We start from the raw sequence: 20,958 nt of genomic DNA, 5'->3' as shown, positions 1-20,958 counted from the left end.
TTCCAAAAGGGTTTCAAATTCACTTAGTGTAGCGAGGTGCAGTCGCTGATCTGTATCATTCCAGCTACCTGGAAGGTTGAAGCAGGAGGATTGTAAGTTTGAGGCCAGCCTAGGCAATCTAAGGAAAGCCCATCTAAATAATAATTAATAATAATAGGCTTGAGTACAGGTTAGCACTGTCTGAGTTTAATACCTAATACGGGGGGAGGGAAGCTACTTCTTTTTCCTCCATACTCCTCAAATGTTTTATTTGGACTACACCTTATTTTATTCATCCAATTATCCTTTCATTCCTTCATCCAATAAACAGGAGCACCTACTACGTGCCTAAATGCACTGGTTTACATCATAGATTTCCATAGATTTCTCTTGCTTACCCCGCTAAGTTGAAACCCAGGCAGCAAGGAAGGTGCTTCTTCCACCTATGCATATCCCCCTGGAAGCTCTAAGCCCAGCCAACCACAGGTACTCCAAAAATAAAATGATTGAAATGAATAGGGAAATTAGCATACGTTTCCTTAAATAGTAAACTGTCGTAAGTGCATGCAAAATCAATTTCAATGATAGATTTAAAATATGATTCAATATTCTTCTAGGAGCATATTAACTATGTCAAGGGGGGTGCACTTACACCCCTTCCATGTTTCTGGTTCTTCCTCTTACAGTACCTGTCACCTCTCAGTCTGTACCCCATAAAATACCAACTCCCCAACACCAGGTGGCTTTATAAGAGCAGTTCATGGCCCAACCTAACGCAAGAAGGAGTTGATGAGCCAGAGGTTTGTTCTGAGACATTCTGTTCCACCCCCACAGGCAGCCCTCCCACACCGCACCTATCAAGCTGCACTACCTACTTCACGCCCACCTGCAAGTCACAGACCAGAAATGCTGGCCCAGTAGAATCAGTCCTAACGCCCAAGCCCGCAGCAGGCTGAATGTGGGCAACCTCCCTAGAGCAGACATGAGGGTCCAGGGCAGATCCTTTTCTGCAGACACTGTGACCACCTCTATTGCTTCATCATTAATTGTCAAGGGAACACACAGTGCAACAGATTCGATCGGTGAGGGAGGTAAGAGGCTGGACCCAGGTAGTCCCCCAGCACTGCTCACCCCGTCACCAAACGGAGGTCTGGACTCTGGAATGCCCTAGTGCCTGTCATTCAGGTCTCTGCCACCAGCCCATGCCACCAGCCCATGCCAGACCCCGTGCTCTTCACACCCCAGTGTCCCTTATCAAGGTCTCTCCTGTTGAGGACAGCTTCCTGGCAAACTCCCGCCAGGCGCCCTCTTCCCTCCCCTACTCAATTCAGCCTTGCGTTTTAATGGATTATCCAAGGATCAAGGAAGACTGGCAGCCGGAAGATTTAAAATGGAAATGGAAATCTGAAGTTAAGGGAGGGACCAGGTTTTGGGAAAACCTCGACTTCAGAGGGAAAGATTTCCCCACTGGAACCTTCCCCATCTCCCTGGCAGATGCCCATACCCAACCCAAAGATGCCCTTGCTCTTCGCGCGGCCCCTCCAGTCCTTCGCCCCGCGCACCCCTTCTCCCGCGGGAAGGAAGCTAGGGACTAAGAAGCGCGGGAGGACGTTTCGAGTCAGTCCCCGAGGCCGGCGTACCTTAATGACCCGCTCTCGGAGGAGCAGGGGGCCAGATGCCCGCCCGGAACCAGCGTTCCTGACCCCGGCATTACCGTCCCCAGTGAGCCCCCGGTTGTGCCACTGTCACGGTCGGCTCGGTCCAGCCAGCTCTTCTCCGCACTCCTTTCCCCCCAGCGGATGCCGGACGAGTTTGTACACCCAACGCGGGACCCCGTTACGAGCACCCCACTCACCGCCGTGCAGGCGCTGGGACTCCCGCGCCCGATTTGTCGCTGAACTTTCCCCGGCACATCCACACGGCCTGGGGGTGCCAAGCTCCCCGCGCCCCGCGCCCACCCGAGCCCCGCGTCCGGGCTGCCGCGGACTGCGGCTTCACCTGCTGGCCGCCGGCGGAGGCTCCCGCTGCTCCCGGCGCGCAGACCAGGCGCCGCCCGGCGGTCCCCGCGCAGCTGCTCCTCGGCGCCTGCCTGGGGCTGCGGCGCTGTGGTCCGCCCGCGGCGCCCGAGGCGCGATCCCGGCCTCTCGGCGCGGCCCGCGGCTCCCGGCACGTCCGCGGCAGGCTCCCCTCCGCGTCCCCGGCCGGGCTAACGCGCACCGGCACCGGGAGTCAGATCCTCGCGGGCGGCGCGGGGATCCTCCGAGCCTCAGGATGGGCGGGGATTCCCTCCCTCCGGTTGATTCGAGGGGCGGGAACTCCCTTCCTGGAGTGACAGGGATGGGGGCGGGGATTCCCCCGCAGGAAGGACGAGGTGGGCGGGGATTCCCCCGAGCCAGCTTCTGGGCGGCCAGGACGGCTCTCCGGGTGAACCCGCTGTCCGGGTGCGCCGGCTTCACAAACCTGGGGATCCCGGGAGGAAAGGATCCAGGGAGAAAGTGGCTCCGAAATTCCCAGCAGGCGGGCCTTCCCAGCAGGGGCGCCACCTAGGTGGAAGTGTGCGAGCTAGGGGACTTAAAGTCCCTTGTGCATAGCATTTTACAGAGATAGCCTACAGAAAAATGCCCATGCAGGAGTGCCTCATCAGAGAATGAGTGGAGAGCCTACGGGAGATAAGACCAAATTGGCCCCTGGCCTTAGACAGTAAAATTAATTTAACATCGGCGCGAGAATTTCGGGAGAGGGACCTCTTGGCCCCTAGAGCTGCTTACATCCCCCAGTTGAAGGCCCAGAGGGAATCCCCCACCGAGACGGTGACTTTGAGACCTGGAGCTTGCCTGGGGACTCCTGCTGAGAGGACAGTGGCTGCGAATACCAGTCACCCATGGCCTCGTTCCAGGTCACTCAAGGAACAGAAGCCCTAGGATTTTTGGATCCTTCCTTCCTGCGGATTTTCAGGAAGGCCTTCGAATATTTTTGGTGGGTTTTTTTTTTTTTTTTTTTTTTTTTTTTTTTTTTGTCATCCTTGTCATTCTGCCTGCCACAGGGAGAGGATGATAAGAACATAATAGGGAGACTGCATAGCTCTGCAAATTAAGCTCTCTTAAGAGGAAAGAGCTGGCCTTTTTCAAGTGCTAGCAGATAAGAGTAAAAACATATGAAAAATTACAAAACCTGAGATAACGAATAGTTGAACAATGCTTTTGACATTTTCTGCTGAGCAGTAATTGGAAATCTTTGCTTTGAGGGGCATGGGGATGGGGTGGGGGTGGGGTGGGGCATAGTTGGGCTGCAGCTTTGCCCAGCAAGGCAACAAGCTCTGGTCTCTTGGAAAAACAGGTGGACATAAATCACCTGCACAGACTCCTGGGAGCTGCCCACAGCATCGGAGATGGGAGTGGTCCCCAGACATTTTGAACTGTATTTTGGGCAGGGTTTGGGGGACAGGTCAGCTTCAGTTCTTCAGCTTTTACAGTTACCAGCCAGTGAGATCAAGGCCTGCACAAATCCAACTGTCTTATATTAGGAGCTGTGTCCTCTCAGGCAGCCAAGCTTCTCTTCCTATTTGCAAATAGGGGAAACACCTAGCATGCAGAATTGCTGCAAGGCCCAGCAGTAACATTGCTATTCAGCTCAGCACTTAGGAGGAGCTCAGTGAAATGGTAACTTGTTCTGAAGATATTATTGGGATACCCCAAAAATGCTTCCACATTGTAGAGGACCTGTGCCTTTCTGCTTGTTTTTCAGACCCAGCTTTGTCTTCCACCACTCTGTCAACTCTGGAGTCATGACAGCACAGCTTGTGTCTCTCAGCCTCTGTATCCTGAACATGGTACAGGTCTACTTCTTCCAGCATCCACTAAAAATTCACTGAATAAATGAATGTGCAAGTGGAATTACCACCAAAATCACACTCACTATGATGTCTCACCGCTCCACTGCGGTCCTTCCATTCTGGCCATGTGCTGCTAACCTGTTTCCTCTGCCAGAACGACTTTCTCACTCTCCTGGGTTTGCTGCAATTCCAGAGTTAAATGCTGCATCTTCTAGGAAGGCCTGTCTGAGCTCCAGCGCCAATATCCGATGTGCTCATCCTGATTAATTGCTGCAAGGGGAGCTCTTTCTGCCAACTGCTAACATAACCCTTGTCAGGTATAACATGTTATAGCCATCAAAGTACCATCTCACATATTCCCAGCTCATGAGGTCCTGCAGGGAAAAGAACCTAGATCTTATTGTTTGTTTCCAGAGTCCAGTGTTCAGCCTGATAGCCACTCAGTAAATATTTGCTAAATTAAAATGAATTGTTATATGTGTATGTCAGTATAATGTATTATCCCAATATAATATAAATATATAAATATAAATATAATATAATATAAATATAATAACCTGATAGCCATTCAGTAAATATTTGCTAAATTAAAATGAATTGTTATATGTGTGTGTCAGTATAATGTACTATCCCAATATAATATAAATATAATATAAATATAATAAGCAGAGGTACTATTTTATCATCTTTCTCCTTTAGACTTTGTCCTGCTGACCTGCTTAAAATACTTCTAGTTTCAATCACTTTTTCTCTGATATTTTCAGATATTTTTTGGTAAGTTCTTGGCTGCTAATAATAGCTCTCAACTCACGAGGGGTCAATCAAATGCATGGAAATTTTGTTTTGCCCTGGCAGTCTTGTCAAATTGGAAAGATGACAACTGAAGGCATTTATTTTCCAGTGTTTGAAGGTCAAAATGTAAATCCTTTCTGCCCCCTTGTTAAATATTTAGTCACAGATTGGTGCTTCTATCTATTTTGCCATTTTAATTTGTTGCTCATAATACAAGACGTGGAGGAGGAGGTTGTATATGAAAGAGCCAAGTCTTAAAAGCAGGGAAAGACTGAAATGATGAACAAAAAACAGAAATCTATTGTCCTTGGCTACAGTGTATCAGTGACAGGTAAAAGAATGCAATGTCCTTTAGATAAGACCACGGAGTTTGCCAGGGACTGCAGCGGGATTTGGTTTGCCTCCGAGCTTTTTACCTCTGTGAAGAGTCTTCCCTCCAGGTAGCTGGCATGGAAACCCGAAGCTTCCTCCTTTCTTGAGAAGCCTGCTTTCCATCTCCTCTTCTCTGCTGCTCTTCCAAGCACTTTTCCAGGGAGAAGGAACCTTAATCAACAACTGGCCTGGTTCCCTTTCTCCTCCCAACCTCTGGGGGTTCATTTTATCTGCAACCAGATTCTAGCTTCCTGTTTACCTAGCTAATTACTGTCCTTCCTTTTGTCTGTAAATTTCTGGCTAGCTAAATCTTCTACTCCTCACCTCATACTGGAATGAGCCATCCCCTGGCAAAAAACAAAAAACACTTAAGCAAATAAACATAGCACAACAAAAACTAATAATGGCAGGAAAATATTAATTCAGTGCCTTCCACTCAGGGCTCTTTCAGGACTCCCTGGAGATTTGACAATTCAGATACTCTAACCCCTAATCCCTGAAATTACCAGATTCTAGGTTTTTGTTGGGGGAAGATCTTTGATGCCTTGTTCTTAACCTGAACCCCAGTGGCTGCAGTTTGGATAACCCCTAAACCATACCCAGAGAAATTCGGAAGTAGAATGACGTAAAATGAGAACGGCTGGACATGGTGGCACATACATGTAATCCCAGTACGTGGGAAACTGAGGCAGGAGGATCACGCAAGTATGAAGCCAGCCTAGACTACCTAGTGAGTTCAATGCCAGCCTGAACTAAGTAGCGAGACCTGTCTCAAAAAAAAAAAAAGCCCAAATTCACGTTCATTTTCCAATATTTGATCATTGTAATCATAGATTTTATTTTAAATCTTGGATAAATATTTTGTAATATTTATTTAGTATTGACTTAATCTTTTGTTAGCCAATACACAATACGGATTTGAGGCAGGCTCTTCTAAATTATGTGTTTAGGAAAGCTGGGCATGATGGTGTTATAGGCCCTGAGTTAGATAGAAATTAACAGGCAGGCAGACAGGCAGGCAGACAGGCAGGACCCTCGAGGAAGTCAGCGCAGAAGATGAGCACACATTCCAACTGCAGCTGGAGAAGGCAAACCTCGTACTAAAGTCACAGGGGCCTCACTTACATACTTCCCTAAAGGACCACCCTTTCGGAGTTTCCCACAAAAATAGACCATTATCTCACTAAGGGTGGGCCATCCTTCCCCACCCACTAAGACTAAGACTAAGACTAAGACTAAAGCTAAAGTTATGACTAAGATTAAGGCCAGGGTTAATGATGTCATCCACATGTCCTTGCTACGTTCCCCCAACAGTGAATATTGATTCACTATTGTATCCATATTAGCTAAGCAGTTGTACTTGTATCTTATTGGTTGACCTATTTGTACCCACCTCATGACTGCCCTGTAAAACAGTCTCTGGAGAAATGACCTCGGCAGCAGCCCACTCAGAACTCCTCCCGTCTCTCAGGAGCTAGTCCTGTTTCCCGGTCCTGTTCCCCAGCTCCCAACTGTGCATGCGTCATTCCTTTGGTCATCTGTGGACCCTTCTTGAATGACTTGTCTCTTGCTCTTGCTCGCTCTCTCAATAAATCTCTTTTTTTCGGCTTTTAAAAAAAATTTTATTTAAAAAAAGACTAAATAAAACAGAAAATGGGGGGCTGGGGATTTAGCTCAGCGGCATAAGTGCCTGCGTTGCAAGCAGGCAGTCATGAGTTCGATCCCCCGGTACCGGTAAAAAGGAAAAAGACAAAAAAAAAAAATAAAATAAAATAAAAACAGAAAATGGGTAGAAATAATACATACGTTCAAAGAAAAAATAAACAGTAAAAAATCACTAGTGATGTTTACATACTGTCCTCTTATAAATAGTTATTCATATACAAAAGTGGAACATATAAAGTGAGAATTCAAACCACGAGACTGCAGTTCTGTTCAACTATCCAACAAGAATTTAGTAATATGGTTATCAATCCTATACACTTAAACATACATGCAGTTATCGATATCTTCATTTACGTTGAGATTAAACAAACTAAAGCAAGCTAAAATCATTCTGAACAAAGAATAATAGTATTGCTGGATTTCACATCATGACACTCCGAGATCAGCACCGGGTACTGTAGTGTCTTTTTTTAAAATTTTATTTTATTTAAAGAAAGACTAAACAAAATAGAAAATGGGTAGAAATAATACATACTTTCGAAGAAAAAATAAATAGTAAGAAATCATTAGTTGATGACTACAGATTATCCTTTTACAAATAGTTATTCAAGATACTAAAGTGGAGCATATAAAATGGGGATTCAAACAGTGAGACTGCAACTATCCAACAAAAACTTAGAAATACGGTTATCTATCCTATACATTTAAACATACATGCAGTTATCCATATCTTCAATTATGTTGTCTCTCTCAATAAATCTTTTCCACTCTTAACCTCCACTGTTCCTTGGAATACATTCTTTGATTCTGGGAAATATGAACTTGATATGTCAGAGAGTCCTATCATTCCTATATCAGAGGCATATGCTTATAATACCAGCACTCAAGAGGCCAAGCAGGACGATCACTGTGAGTTTGAGGCCAGCCTGGATTATATAAGCCATCCTGTCTCAAAACAAATTAAAACAACCAAAAAAAAAAATTTTTTTTTTTTTTTGCCTTTTTCCTTTTTATCGGTACCAGGGATCAAACTCACGACTGCCTGCTTGCAAGGCAGGCGCTTATGCCCCTGAGCTAAATCCCCAGCCTCTAGTTTTTTTTTTTAAGGCTAGTCAAGTGAAGCAGTGGGAGTGGAGAAGGAACAAAGAAATCTGTAACTGGCTGTGATCAATTAGTTGTTGCCCAACCAAAAAAATTTTTAAAAATACATGTTTAAGGGAAAAATTTAAGTACTCTTTATCCTATGTATATTGAAACTGAAGTGGAGTGTGGTGACCAAGTAGGATTACATCTGTAATCCCAGCATTCTGTAAGCCTGAGTCAGTAAGGTCTCAAATTCAAGCCTCTCCACCGCCATAATGTTCTATTAAAAAAAAAAAAAAAATTCAAGCCTAACCTGGGTAACTCAGCAATTCAGGGAGAATTTGTCTCAAAAATAAAATAATAAAATAAGCTGGGGTGTGGCTCAGTGCAAAGATCCTGTGTTCAATCTCTAGTCCCCTTCTCTCCAAAGATGAGACTCATTGTACTTGGGGCATTTTATTGGAATTTATATAGCCATGCTCTGTCATTTCCAGAGAAACAGGATTTGTGATGTCTGTTTTTTCCTGGACAAGATACGCTATTCGTGTGTTCAGGCAACTAGGCTAATGTATCATTTTCTTTCTTTGGCTCTCAGTCTTCTGTTTATACCAAGGAAGCATTGATTGCCAGGGTAACTTTTTTGTACATTTCATGGCAGAAAAAAACCGGCAAATACAACTCAGATATTACTTATCACTGTCACAATTTATACAGAAGGTTCAAACATTCTATAAAAAGTTACAAGGCTATCCTGAGGGCCTGAGGTGCAGCTCAGTAGTGGGGCCCTTGCCTAATATGTAAAAGCCCTGGGTCTGTCTTCTATACTGGAAAAAAAAGGCGTGTAAATCCAAGTACACTCTTAGAGACTTCAGTGACATTTTGTTCACTCCTGAGCTTCCTTGGTTCACAGGCTTATGTCACCAACAAAACAAGGCCACAAAAAATCAGAAGAGAGGGAAACAGAGAGGTTCTGTTTTGATTAGCATAACCAGTGCTTTGCATGTCTAAAGAAAAGCTATTGTAGTGCATGGACACAAAGGTTTTGTTTCATAGCTGGCCTTTGTCTTTGTTTTTATTTACACTAGAGACAGGATTTGGAAGTGAGTCTTCTTGGGATTTAGAGCTTCTATCACATTAGAACAGTTGTGTTCCCAGAAGCCGAGAAGCTCAGGTCCTTCCCTATACCCTGCTCTCATGTAGTTGCAATTCCGTCAAATCACCGAGTCCCCCATAAATAAACTTCTGGCAACCTCTCTCATTTTGCGCAGAACACATCCTTATTCCTACCTCGTATCTCCTCTGCTGATTGTTCTTGTTCAGGGCTCTACCACATGCTTATGAAAAGACATCATTTTAAGTCAATCAGACGCTATTTTTGCTCCTTCATCATTACTTCTACTCCAAGATAGTTGTGCTGAATAATCTCCAAAACTGTAATTATAAACATAAATATATTGCTTATCTCGCTATTTTGTTTTTTTTTTTTCTTTCAATTTTGCTTCTTGTCTTCTTAACATTTTTCTAGTGTTAGCACTTGTCTTTAATTGTACAGCTAACATGAACACAGAAACTAAAGTCAGCTAAATGATACTCATCTCAAAAAAGGAACAGAGAGCAGGCACTGTGCTCTGGAACCAATCATGATAACATAGTATGGTGTGCTGGTAATCTCTGTCTAGTTTTGCTAAAATGAGTATAATGTTACCTGCTAGAAGTAAATCATATTCACAACTTTTTGGCATGATTTTGAATTAGTGGGCCAAACATTGCAAATAGATACTATATCTTTGTTGTATTCAAGAGTGCCAGCCAGCCAGGCACAGCGCCCTATACCTGTAATCCCAGAACTCAGAAGGCTGAAGTAGGAGGATCACAAGTTTGAGGCCAGCATGGAACACACGGTGAGAATCTGTCACAAATGAAAAAAACAAGCACTAGTTAGTCAGATCCACAGAAAGCTGCACCTTGGAGGAAAATCTAAGGCAGAGTTGGTAAGCTAAGCAAGATTTGGTAAACACTAGGTCATTGTTAACTTGAAGATATGTAAAAACATCTCATTTAGTTAATTTAGCAAATGCTTAGAGCTACCTTTTTCTAACAGTTCATCTGAGTAGATTCTCTGCTGAGGATTTAGCTAAGTGGCATATATTACTGTCTGGTAAGTGTGAGGTCATGAGTTCGATTCACAGCACCAAAAAACCCAAAACCAAAAACCAAAAAAAAAAAACAACAACCCAGAGTAGAGTCTCAGTTGGCTGCATCTTGAAATACATCCAGAGTATCACGCTCTTGGTGTCCTTTATTTAATTTTCTGGATCCATCTTATTTCTGGTTAATAGAATGCCACAAAAATATTTAGATGCCATTTTTCCTCTCCCTGTTAAAATTTTCATGAATCCCAAGAGAAATAAATCATCTTTTCCTCCTTATCATATACGTACCAGCAAAGCAAATAAAAGCTTTAAAATAAATAATTTTTAATAAATAATCTGACCACTTGGGAAAAAAAAAAAAGAAAGAAAACACAAAAGACCAACGTCTTTGAATTCTAAAACCCAAAGGAAAAGGAGAGAGTATGGTTTCTGTGAGTTGCCTTTGAAGCTTTATTGACGGATACAGCATATACTTCAGAAAGGTAGTGGAGATAACCAAGTGACCTTTCCTTTACCTATCATCTTGGCAATGCTAATTCTATGTATTATATAACACATAATGCCAGGTTTTCACAACCAAAACACCGTATCTCAAGACTATGACCTCTATATATCTTATAATTCTTTTTCCCTGCTTGGGAACTTTTCTATTTCTGTGAACGGGTTTTTTGTATCACCTGTGCAATCTCCTGCTTTTTCATTGACTCTGATCCATCTTATGTTATTCTTCTTTGCATCATCTAACTTCTGTGGGTTTGATTTTTCATGGTTGCTTGCTATTTTTAAGAAATCTGTTTTTTCATGATTGCTAACCATAGTCCTGTCTTCTACATCTGATATTCTGTCATCACATTGGCTCATTCTGCTGTGCATAATTGCAATAGAATTTTTAATTTCCTGGATATCTGCTTGAATCTGTCTCATGGATTCTACTACTTTCCTATGTTAGGCATTCATAGTTTCCATCATTTTCCTAAGCTCCTTGGTATTCTTTTATCTGTATCTGCTCTAGAATTGCTAACCATGTCTTTCATTATGGTCACCATCTCTGTAGTTAACTGAGAAGTTATTTCTGATTTGATAATTGCTAGGGCTTCAGTCATCTGCTCTATTATTCCCGCTGTTACCATCTAAGAGAATTGGGTGGGTGGCTTTTGAATTATTCTACTTCATTTCCCTTGGGTTTGCCTTTAGTGAGCTGGAAGTCTGGGGATGCATCTTGTTTAAGTGTCTTCTCATTTTGTATTTATCTTTAGTTTAATTCTTAGGTTGTTGCTTGTAATTGCTTATGGTAGGTAGCTTTATTGCTAGTATTTAGAACCCTTAGGAAATGACTACTTAGAAATGTCTTCCAGGGCTGGGAATTTAGCTCGGTGGCATAAGCGCTTGCCTTGCAAGCACGTGGTCGTGAGTTCGATCCCTGGTACCCCCCCCCAAAAAAAAGAAATGTCTTCAGTTATAGCTGGATTTTGAGTTTTGAGTAGGTTGCAAGATACTACTGCTTCAATTTATTGGGGATGAGAAGATGCTACCTACTTGGCCTGTCCCCTTGTTCTCTGACCCTTAGGCAGACTCAGTCTTGGGATACCAGGAAGAACAACTGGTTTGGACAATGATGTCATCTTGGCTAAAGTAGTACGATCAGCAGTGGCATAAACATAGCCAAGAAAATAGCAAACAAACAAACAAAAAAAAGCAAACTAGCACTATTAGTTTGCCACTTTTAATCATATGAACTAGATTTGTGGTTATATAACACAATCTAACAATCCAGAAAATTGTGTACTGTAAATAAACCCTCAATATGGTGGTTTTACCCTCAGGGGAGAGAACTTAAAAGGGGTGAGCAGGGAAAAGTAGAGAAATAGAGACGATGAAGAGATTAAAAACAAGGGCGGGGGACAAAGGAAGATTATGCAAACTTTGGGAAACTAGTGAAGAAGAGAAAGAGAAAAGGAAGAAGTAAAAACAAGAACAGAACAACTACAAAAAACTGAAAGCAATGTTCACACTCATGTAACAATAAGAACAATCAAGAAAAGAAAACAAAAACAAAACCAAGTAAAGAAAATAGGAAAAAAAATGTCCACTTCAGGGAGTATCTCCACACTGGTAGACAGAGTGGGCAGAGTCCAGATCCATGTTAATTAATCCCAGCAGGCCAGCGGTAGATTTACAGTAGGGTAGTACATAATCTCAGCAAGCCTAAACCTTTACTGAAGTTCAGGCTGGTTTCTGGTTGTGAGGCTGGAATCCTATTTGTTCAGTCTGCAACACTCAGTGTGCATCCTCTGTCTTGAACTCAGTTCCCTCCCAGTTTGAACTTAGCTCCTTGACTGGTTGTGTACTTGAAGTACTGAGCTAAGGTAGCCCTGCTCCAAGATGGCTACTGACTGACTGCTCCCTTGGGGGATGTCTGAATTCAAATAACTCACCAGCTACTGCAGTCCAGTCACTATTCATCTGCAGATGCAAACCATCCTTCCCATGTAGAGAGTCAGGGCTCAGAGAGAAGCACCACTTGCCACCTCCTTCTTCTGCACTGAGGTCTCTCTCTTTGATCTCCATAGGCTTCAATTTTTCTTCAGATCTTTTCTTCCTCACGGTATTTTATTCCAGCATCTGGACACCAAATCTTGGAGAGGCTCTTTTTCTGCTGCTCACCATTCCATAATTCTCCTAAAAGCCCAAGACTGTGGACTGTAAAGATGGAGACTGACTTGGAGGACTGCAGGCACACATATTTGCTCTCATGAATGGTGCAGGCATAGCGTTGTTTCATGCCCTTGTAGAGGAAATATTCTCCAATGAAGATAGTAGACTTATAAATCAATTCCTTATGATAAATTCCAATTGCTCCTCAAAGAATTTTGTTTTTCTTATTAAAGTCCTTTGAAATGTCTGCTATCAGTCAGAATGTCATGGAGCTTATCAATATTGTATTTCTAGCATGAATCTGCAAAAAAAGTTATTTTAGAGATCAAAAGAATTAATAGAAAATGTGATAACATAGAATGTCCTATAGCAAAGTTTTCCAAATTTGCTTTATCATAGATGCATAAGTATTTTTTTTTTCTAACAAGGACTCACAAGCTGCTCCAAAACCAAATCTTTTTTTCTTGCTTGCTAAAATTGTTCACTGACAAAGCTATATTCAAAAATCAAAGAGGATGACCCAATAGCTAACCCTTTCTCTTACAGTTCTGTGAGGGGTTGCAACTAGGTGAGAGAAGAAAGGTGCCAGGACACAGAAATTATGCAGGTCCTTGCTCTCAGGGTTAGCCACAGCCCTCACACAGGCACACAACACTGACAATGAGAACCTGCTTAGATTCCTGCCCTTTCTTGCCTCATCCTAGTCTTGGCCCTGATTCTCTGACAGAACATACAGAATGCAGAAGATGTCCTGAAAGGCATGGATGCTAATCAGGGGAGAAAGTGCAGCAGAGTGAGTAATAACCCAACAGTCCAGGCTTTGCCAATGACCACAGGGGTGACCTTAGGCAAGCCGGCAAGCTGGGTCCAAACACTAAATGCCATGATGCAATGCTGTGGCTTCTTCCCCTCCGCTCCCCCCTCCACGCCCTCGTAAATGACCACACACATGCTGTGAACACAACTGTCAACACTTCACAGGCGGCTGCCAGAGGCTGCCCTGGCACCACCATACCCACACTTCCTGTTTCTACGCATCAACTCAGCTCTTCTAGGCCTGAGGGCTCACAGCGTGTGCGAGACGGTGAGACTTAATGAAAGCACCGTCTCGGCCTTTTCATTGGCACATGTCCATGGTGAGCCCTTGGTAATCTATGTTCGCCTTGTGCTCCCCCAATACCCTGTCTTGACCGTGGTGCTGTTGTGTGTTCCATAGCGCCTCCCAACCACGAACCCTGCTAACACTTTCACCCTGTAACTAACAACCACCCCACTTAGCTGCGTCTCTCACTGCTTCCCACCACCAGACTCCCGTTCCCCACCGAAGATACGCTCTCCCTTGTGTCTGTTTATTAGATCACAACACACTCAACATCATGACTCAAGGCCAGGAGTGGTGTGAGGAATACCAGCCTTTGCTGGTATACGGTCTGTTGTTTTCACTGCTTGTCCGAACTCTTGTACTAGGGTTGCATCTACAAGGAAAACTACAGTCCAGGGTGAACGTCTCCTTCCTGAGGCTTTTTCTTGTCAGTTGATGCCTTGATAGTGGAAAAAACCAAAAATAGGAACCTGGCCTTATGGCAAGTTCTTGGTTGTCCACTGCTTATAACAGTGTCCAGTAACTGGTTCTCTGTTCAACCTGCTCTTCCTTATATGCAATAAATAGTTCAAACCTTTTCTATTATGCTCAAATATTTTACTCCTCTTAACCTCTTGTCCTTCTTATCCCTTGCCCTTCAAATAAAAAAAAAAAATACATCCTATCAATTCTTTGTCACATACAAGAGGGCTGCCCCACCCTGGCCCAAGCTACCTTATCTTTTGTCTACACCAAATGCTTGTAAACACATTTTAGTGGAATGCAGACCTGCCCACTCTTTTATGGAGTGCCTATGGCTGCCTGCACTATAAATGTAGAATTAGGTAGTTATGACAGAGACCTTATGGTCTACAGAGCTGAAAATAGTCTGTAATCTGGTCCTTTGCAGGAAAATTTTGTACTATTTTACACTATTTATCTACATTATTGCAAGAACTTCCTGCATGGCCTGTACCACCTTCATGCTCTGTTCTTAGACTCATTTGTTCTCCATAGTATAGCTGGTCATGTATCTAAAATGTTTTCTCACCATACTCAGAAACTTTCAAAGTATAAACCTTCACATTTGGGATAAAATACATATCCCAGCTGGGGGTACAGAGGTGCATGTCTGTAATCCCAGCACTCTGGGAGACAGAAGTGGAAGGATTGCAACCTAATCCTCATCCTAGTAGCTTAACAAAACCCTGTCTTAGAAAAAAATTAAAAAGGGCTGGGTTGTGTCTCAGCGTGAAGGTCCTGGATTTAATCCCTACCCAGTACCTCAGTAAATCAGTAAGCCAATTAAATGCACCATCCCTACTCCAGCCGCCTTGCCCCAGGGTGATCAGCCCCATGTGCCCTTCCACCCTGCCCTTGTGCACTCGGCCCCTTGCTTGTGGCCCCCCAGTGCTAATCTGCTTTTCTGTTCCTCCAGTGTACCACGCTCTTGCATTCCACAGAACTGGGGACTTTTCACTTCCTTTGCGTGGAGACCCATTTTTATCCCTCAACTTGTCCTTCATCCAGTTTGTTGTGCTGTGCTTAAACCAAATGTTTCCAGGAAGCCTTCTCTCTCTCCCGGATTAGGTTAGGTGCCCTGTTCACCTATGACACCTAAGGCACTATGGACTTTTTATTTTAAAGCTCTTATCTCAACTGCTCTTTGCATTTGAAATTATCTGCTTAATATTTGCTTTTTTAGATTAAGTGCATGCATGCTTCATGATAGAAAATTGTTTATTTGGTTTAGAGAAGTAATTTTCAGTATCTGACACAGTGCCTGGCACATGATAGCTACTGAGAAAATATTTGTTGGCTGAATGGGTGATTAGCACCACGGGGCAATAGCGAGAGGAAGACTACAGACACCATTTAGTTTATTGCCTGTCCTGGCCAAAGAATACTAATACTTTTATTATTTTTATCTGTACTTCTAGATTTGGCCATAAAAGTACTGGCTCATGTTATCTCAAGAATGTTTCATTCTTGTCCTGTGTAAGATAAACTGTTCTTCAGTTCTTCTGCTTGCCTATCAATAACAAACATACCTAGTTTTCACAATGTAGAAACTCTAAAAAACCAATATATCCAACCCTGGAAGACTAAAATCATGTCAGCTTGAGGTTGCCCTGCTGGATAGTCCCTCATTGCCCTCCAGATTTCCAGCATTTTCTACTGTGCTCTTGGCCCCAGGAGCCTGTTTCCTTTACCTTCTGCCTTCCGGCTGGGTCTGACCAGTAGGTACCAGCGGCTGAAGATTGGGGGCAGAAGGAGAGCAAGGAGAAGGCATTAAGAGTCTGATTCCCGCGGTTAATGGTGACTTTGCTTCTCTTCCCGAGGGCACAGCTCCTATGGAAGACGTTTCTAATCGCGCATTCTCATGGGCCCTCTCTCTGAAGGCACTTCTTCCTCTTGCTTATTCTGGCTTGGCATACCTCACTATCTCTCTGGCTCCCTTTAACCTGTTCACACCTTTGTTAGTTAAATCTCCTTACTAATTCCTTCTCGAGTGTGTTGCTGTTCTCTGACTAGACCCTGACTCATATGATTCCACTGCCTAAATACATACCAGGAAAATATTTCAAGTGGTTCTCACATGCTTCTGTAGATTGCTCTGCTACTTCCAAGCAAATCTGCAAGCTTGGATGATGTCACCTGATCTTAGGTGTTGTTATACCCAGGTATTCTTTCAGGTAGGCAAGGCATGTGGAAGCAATCAAAAGGGATGTATGCCCCCTTCCAGAGCTTGGCAGTGACAGAATGAAAGCTGCACCTCGACTCTGAAACCCACCCACTGACCTGAGAGCTTCATTTCAATTATTCCCTCCCTACTCACCAGCAGTTGGACAGCTGGGATCCTGGATAAATCATTCTTGGTGATAAAGCCCACTGCAGTGAGTCTAATCCAGGTGAACAGAGTTCAGAAAGCTTGCGAATGTGCAGCTGGCTCTGTGCCCCAATTTAGAGCAGGTCTGGGAAGCATTCCCAGATGGCTCCCGAATGCCATTGCTTTTTATGGCTGCATTCTTGGGGGAGATGAGAAAACACGCATAGGTCTCCTAGCTGCAAACCCAAGCAAAGTGCACACTGTTGTATCTTTAGCAAATGATAACATGCAAAACACACATAGCCAAAGGACTAGAGTGAGACATAGCCATCCAGCTGCACTAATTCACTCTTTAGAGTCAAGAGACAGGCAGGCTAGACGATCCTCTGTCCTGAAGAATTGATTGTCCTTCTTGAAAATGACTGCCCAAGGTTTCAAGCAAATCACAGATAAACCATTATTCTGTGCTTCAATTTTCCCCTGAAAAATAAAAATGTTCTGCTCCTTGGTTTAAAAAGGTGGAGGGATCAGTCACCCATTAAAAATCTTCATAATTTAAGAACAAAAAAAATGCAGAATTAAAAAAATGGAGAATGAATCTTGATTTACCTCCTATGTAGGGGCAGGAGGTAGTTCTTACAGAGGGCCTGATGAGCTGTAATTAAGAGAATGTACTCTGAAACAAGATCATCTATCTGAGTTTGAATCCCAGTTCTGCCACTAACAGTGTGATCTTGGGAAATTAATTTGCTCTCTGTGTCTTTGTTTCTTCATCTGTGAAATGAGATAACGATAGTATCTTCCTTACAGAATTGACATGGAAATTAAATGAGTTATTGTGAGGAAAGCACTTTGAACAACGTGAGAAAAGACTATGGTAATGTTTGAATAAATTGTTATTTCAATAATTATTCATCTGTGTTTCAATAGACACATCTGGAATGTTGATAATTCTGTGGTTTTTCATCATGTTTTGCCTGTAGTGAAAATAACTTCTGGGGTGAAATAACAAACCCTAAGAAACTTGGCTAGCACTGTGGATTGTTAGATCTTGGGAATCCGGCTTACATTTTAGCTGTCATCGGGAAGAGCACACACCTGGAATGCTAAACATTTGAATAGATACACGAACTCAGCATGACAAACTAATCAGTTATGGGCAAAGAACAGGGGGAAGCACCAGGTGGTCTCACCTAGAGGGCTGATTTAGAATAAAGAGATGCTGCTCACACAGACATCTGTCACTGCTAACCGAAGTCTTACTGTGATTCTGCATCCATCACATGCAAAAGTCCTTTCACTTAGGAATCTGTTCCACAAGGTAAATGTACCTATGTGCTCCTCACAAGCTAGGTTACTACAAGTTCTTCCCAGTCCTCTCTTGTCTTCTTAAGTCTCCCATTGGAAACAAGTGACCCATGAAGTTTTGGCTTTTTTTGTTTTATATTGTTTTTGGTACCAGGAATCGAACTCACAACCTCACGCTTGCCAGGCTTATGCCACTGAACTAAATCCCCAGCCCTACCTACCCAGTCTTCCAAGCTTTGGTTTTCCCTGCTGGCTCTGAACTGAAACAAAAGCCCTCCAGGTCAGAGGATGTGCTTTATCTCCAATAGTGCCTGCTTCTCTTAGGGAAGTCCTAATATTTTATAAAAACACTTCAGTTCCTCAGAGAATAGTCTAGCGATCATAAGAGAGGCTCTCATTTCATACCTCAGCAACAATGGCCACTTTTCATTAAGTTCTTATATGTTAGGCACTATGCTGAACACTTTATGTAACATTTTCATTTAATTCTCACCATAATCCTATGAGGCAGGCACAGGAGTTCATTATCTGAGCTCTTAGATCAGCATTGTCTTTTGGAAATATAATAAGAATCACAAATGTGGGCTACTGGTCCAGTGTGTCTCCCAAGAGTTCATGTATTGCTGACACTTAGTCCCCACCGTTGGGAGAATTAAGACAGGGTGGGACTTGGAAGAGTTGGGGGTTAGTGCAGGGTAATTGGATCACTGCGGGTGATGACCTCATGAGAGATTAATGCTAGTTTTGCCCAGTTAGTCCCCACAGGAGTGAATTTTTTCCTGGTACCATGGATTGAACCCAGGGGCTTTGCACTGAGCCACTGCCTCAGCTTCCTGAAGCACTGGGGTTATAGGCATGCACTGCTACTCCTAGCTGAAGAGTGAAGGTTAAAAAGCACCACTGACCCTTCTTGCTTTCTCACTTTCTGGATTGTCATGTGATTGCTTTTTTTAAATTCTTGATACTATTTTTTTTTTCCAAAAAAATTTTTTATTTTGAAAGTATACAACAGAACAAGTCAGAATAAAGCCAACTAAGATCGTACAGTGAAATTGGTACAGAACTTCACAGCAAGTTAATGGGATAACAGTAATAGGTATCACAGTATATTTTGTTATCTTTATAATAGTTGTTCTTTCAATCACATATATCAATATGAGATGAAATATAGAACACTATAGAACTTAGCAAAACAGAATATTGAATAGAGCAGTACCATTAATCAGAAAAGAATGAAACAGTAATAAAAATATTTGCCTTCAAAGAAATGATAGAAGGAAGTCCCCCTTATTTGCTATGGTCAATCTCCCAGGAGATGCCCAGATTTCTGGTTCCCATTTGCTAATGGGCGGGGAGGAGGAGGAGGAGGAGGATAGGGGAAGTGGGATATTAGACTCTAGGCCATGTAGCAGTAGGTTCACTATTGCTAAGCAGGGAGGCAGGATGGTCATTTCTTTTCACAGCATCCTCAGTTCCAACATGGCGTGGACCTCAGGAGACACTGCTGGTTCTCCCCCTGGAAGGGCTGCAGTCTGCCACCCTGCCTCCACTTACCAGGGAGGGGAGGTGCTTGCTTGGCTTCCCAGAGTCCTAAGTTCCAACATGGCGTGGATCTCAGAAGACACTCGATTGCTTTTTGCTGTGCTCTACCCTATGATACAATGGACTATGAAGTGTTTACCAGATGCTAAATTGTTGGGACCACCTGACAATGGACTCCAAGCCTCAAAACTATGAACTAAATAAATTTCTTTTCTTATGCATTACCCAGCCTTAGGTTTTGTATTGTAGCAATGGAAGAACTGACAATTACAGCTGCATATGTAATTCTGAGTTTTCTAGTTTCCACATTCTAACTGGTATGAAAAAACAAGGAAAGCTAATCTGCATATGTATTTTGTTTAGCCCAATATTCCTTAAAAATTGGCATTTTAGCCAGGCGTGGAAATACATGCTAACAACTCAGAACTTGGCAGGATATAGGAGGAGTGTTGTGAGTTGGAAGACTCAGTTCAAGGCTAGCCTAATCTATAGCAAGACCCTGCCTCAATAAGAAAAAGAAGACATTTCAATATGTAATTAATACAAAAGTTATTAAAGAGTTATTTTACATTCTTTTTGTATACCAAGAATCCCAAATTCCAATTCCAATTAGTAAGTTTAGAAAGATTGAGGGAAATAGAAAGTCACCATTTGTCAAACACTAGAGTAACAATTTTTTTATTTGTACATATTTGCAGTACAAGGCTAGGAGTTTAGCTCAGTGGCACAAGCAGCTGACTGACAAGCATGAGGTCGTGAGATCAATTCCCAGTACAAAAAAAAAAGATGGTATTTATAGTACACAATGCTCACGTTCATTGTGCGGAACTAGTACATGTACACAGCACACCTTAATTCTTTTTATTTCCCCTTTCCCTCTTCCCCTTCACTCCATCTCTGTGTCCCTTTCTCATTTGTGAGAGATCCATTTCTGTTTCCTTTTGTCTATCTTTTCTTTTTTTTTTCTGCTCTTAAATTTAATAGTTTGGGTTTTCATAAAAGAGAAGCCATGTGATATGTAAGCTTGTCTTACTCATTTCTCTTAACTTGATGGTCTCTATTTTCCTACTAATGACTCAAAATTATTCTTCTTTATAGCAGAGTGGTACTGTATTATGTGTAAATATCACATTTTCTCTATCCACTCATCTGTTGATGGACATATCAGCTGTTTCCAAAATATAGCTATTATAAATTGTGCTACTATAAACATGGATACACATATTCCACTGTAATATAATGTCTTTAACTCTTTGGGGAAGATTCCTAGAAGAAGGTTAAATGGAATTTCTAATTTTAATGTTTTGAGGACTTTTCATACTGATTTCCATAAAGTCTGTGTTGGTTTATATTCCCACCAACAATGTAGAAGGGTTCCTTTTCCCCCACAGCCTTGCCAGCATTTGTTATTATTTGATTTCTTTATAATAGCCATTCTTTCTGGAATAGAATGTAATCTCAGTGCTACAATTTGTATTTTTCTAATGACCAGAGATGTTAAATGTGTTTTATGCATTTACTGGTCACTTATGTTTCTGAGAAGTGTCTATTCATTTCAGTTGCCCATTTTCTGATTGGGTCTTTTATTTTAAAAGGTCTTTTTTTTTTAGTTTTTTATATATTCTAGATATTAATCCCTTGTCTGAGGAGAAGCTGGCAAAAAACT

At 42.5% G+C, this 20,958-nt stretch overlaps 1 protein-coding gene and 1 long non-coding RNA gene across 5 annotated transcripts in view; both read right to left on the bottom strand.

Annotated features, from left to right (window-relative positions):
• Pdzd2 (PDZ domain containing 2) overlaps nucleotides 1–2,252 on the bottom strand; it is a 370,241-nt gene extending 367,989 nt beyond the window's left edge. For 2 of the 4 annotated variants that reach the window (XM_063258030.1, XM_063258032.1), the window contains exon 1: nucleotides 1,978–2,251. The gene's annotated coding sequence lies outside the window, so the exon portion shown is untranslated. The other 2 variants (XM_063258033.1, XM_063258031.1) reach the window with 2 other exon arrangements.
• Nucleotides 2,253–6,590: 4,338 nt separating this feature from the next.
• Nucleotides 6,591–16,557, bottom strand: LOC134478065 (uncharacterized). Its single transcript, XR_010050424.1, has 3 exons — nucleotides 16,452–16,557; nucleotides 12,312–12,832; nucleotides 6,591–9,632 (listed from the first exon to the last, which is right to left on the bottom strand). It is a non-coding gene; the product is annotated as an uncharacterized LOC134478065 (long non-coding RNA).
• Between the last annotated feature and the right edge of the window lie 4,401 nt (nucleotides 16,558–20,958).

The sequence above is a fragment of the Cavia porcellus genome, unplaced genomic scaffold (assembly GCF_034190915.1).
Source record: "Cavia porcellus strain 051 isolate PalLab524CR breed Dunkin Hartley unplaced genomic scaffold, mCavPor4.1 scaffold_11, whole genome shotgun sequence".
NCBI lineage: Eukaryota > Metazoa > Chordata > Mammalia > Rodentia > Caviidae > Cavia > Cavia porcellus.
Note: the sequence above shows the minus strand (reverse complement) of the source record. Positions and strands in the feature narration are given on the sequence as shown.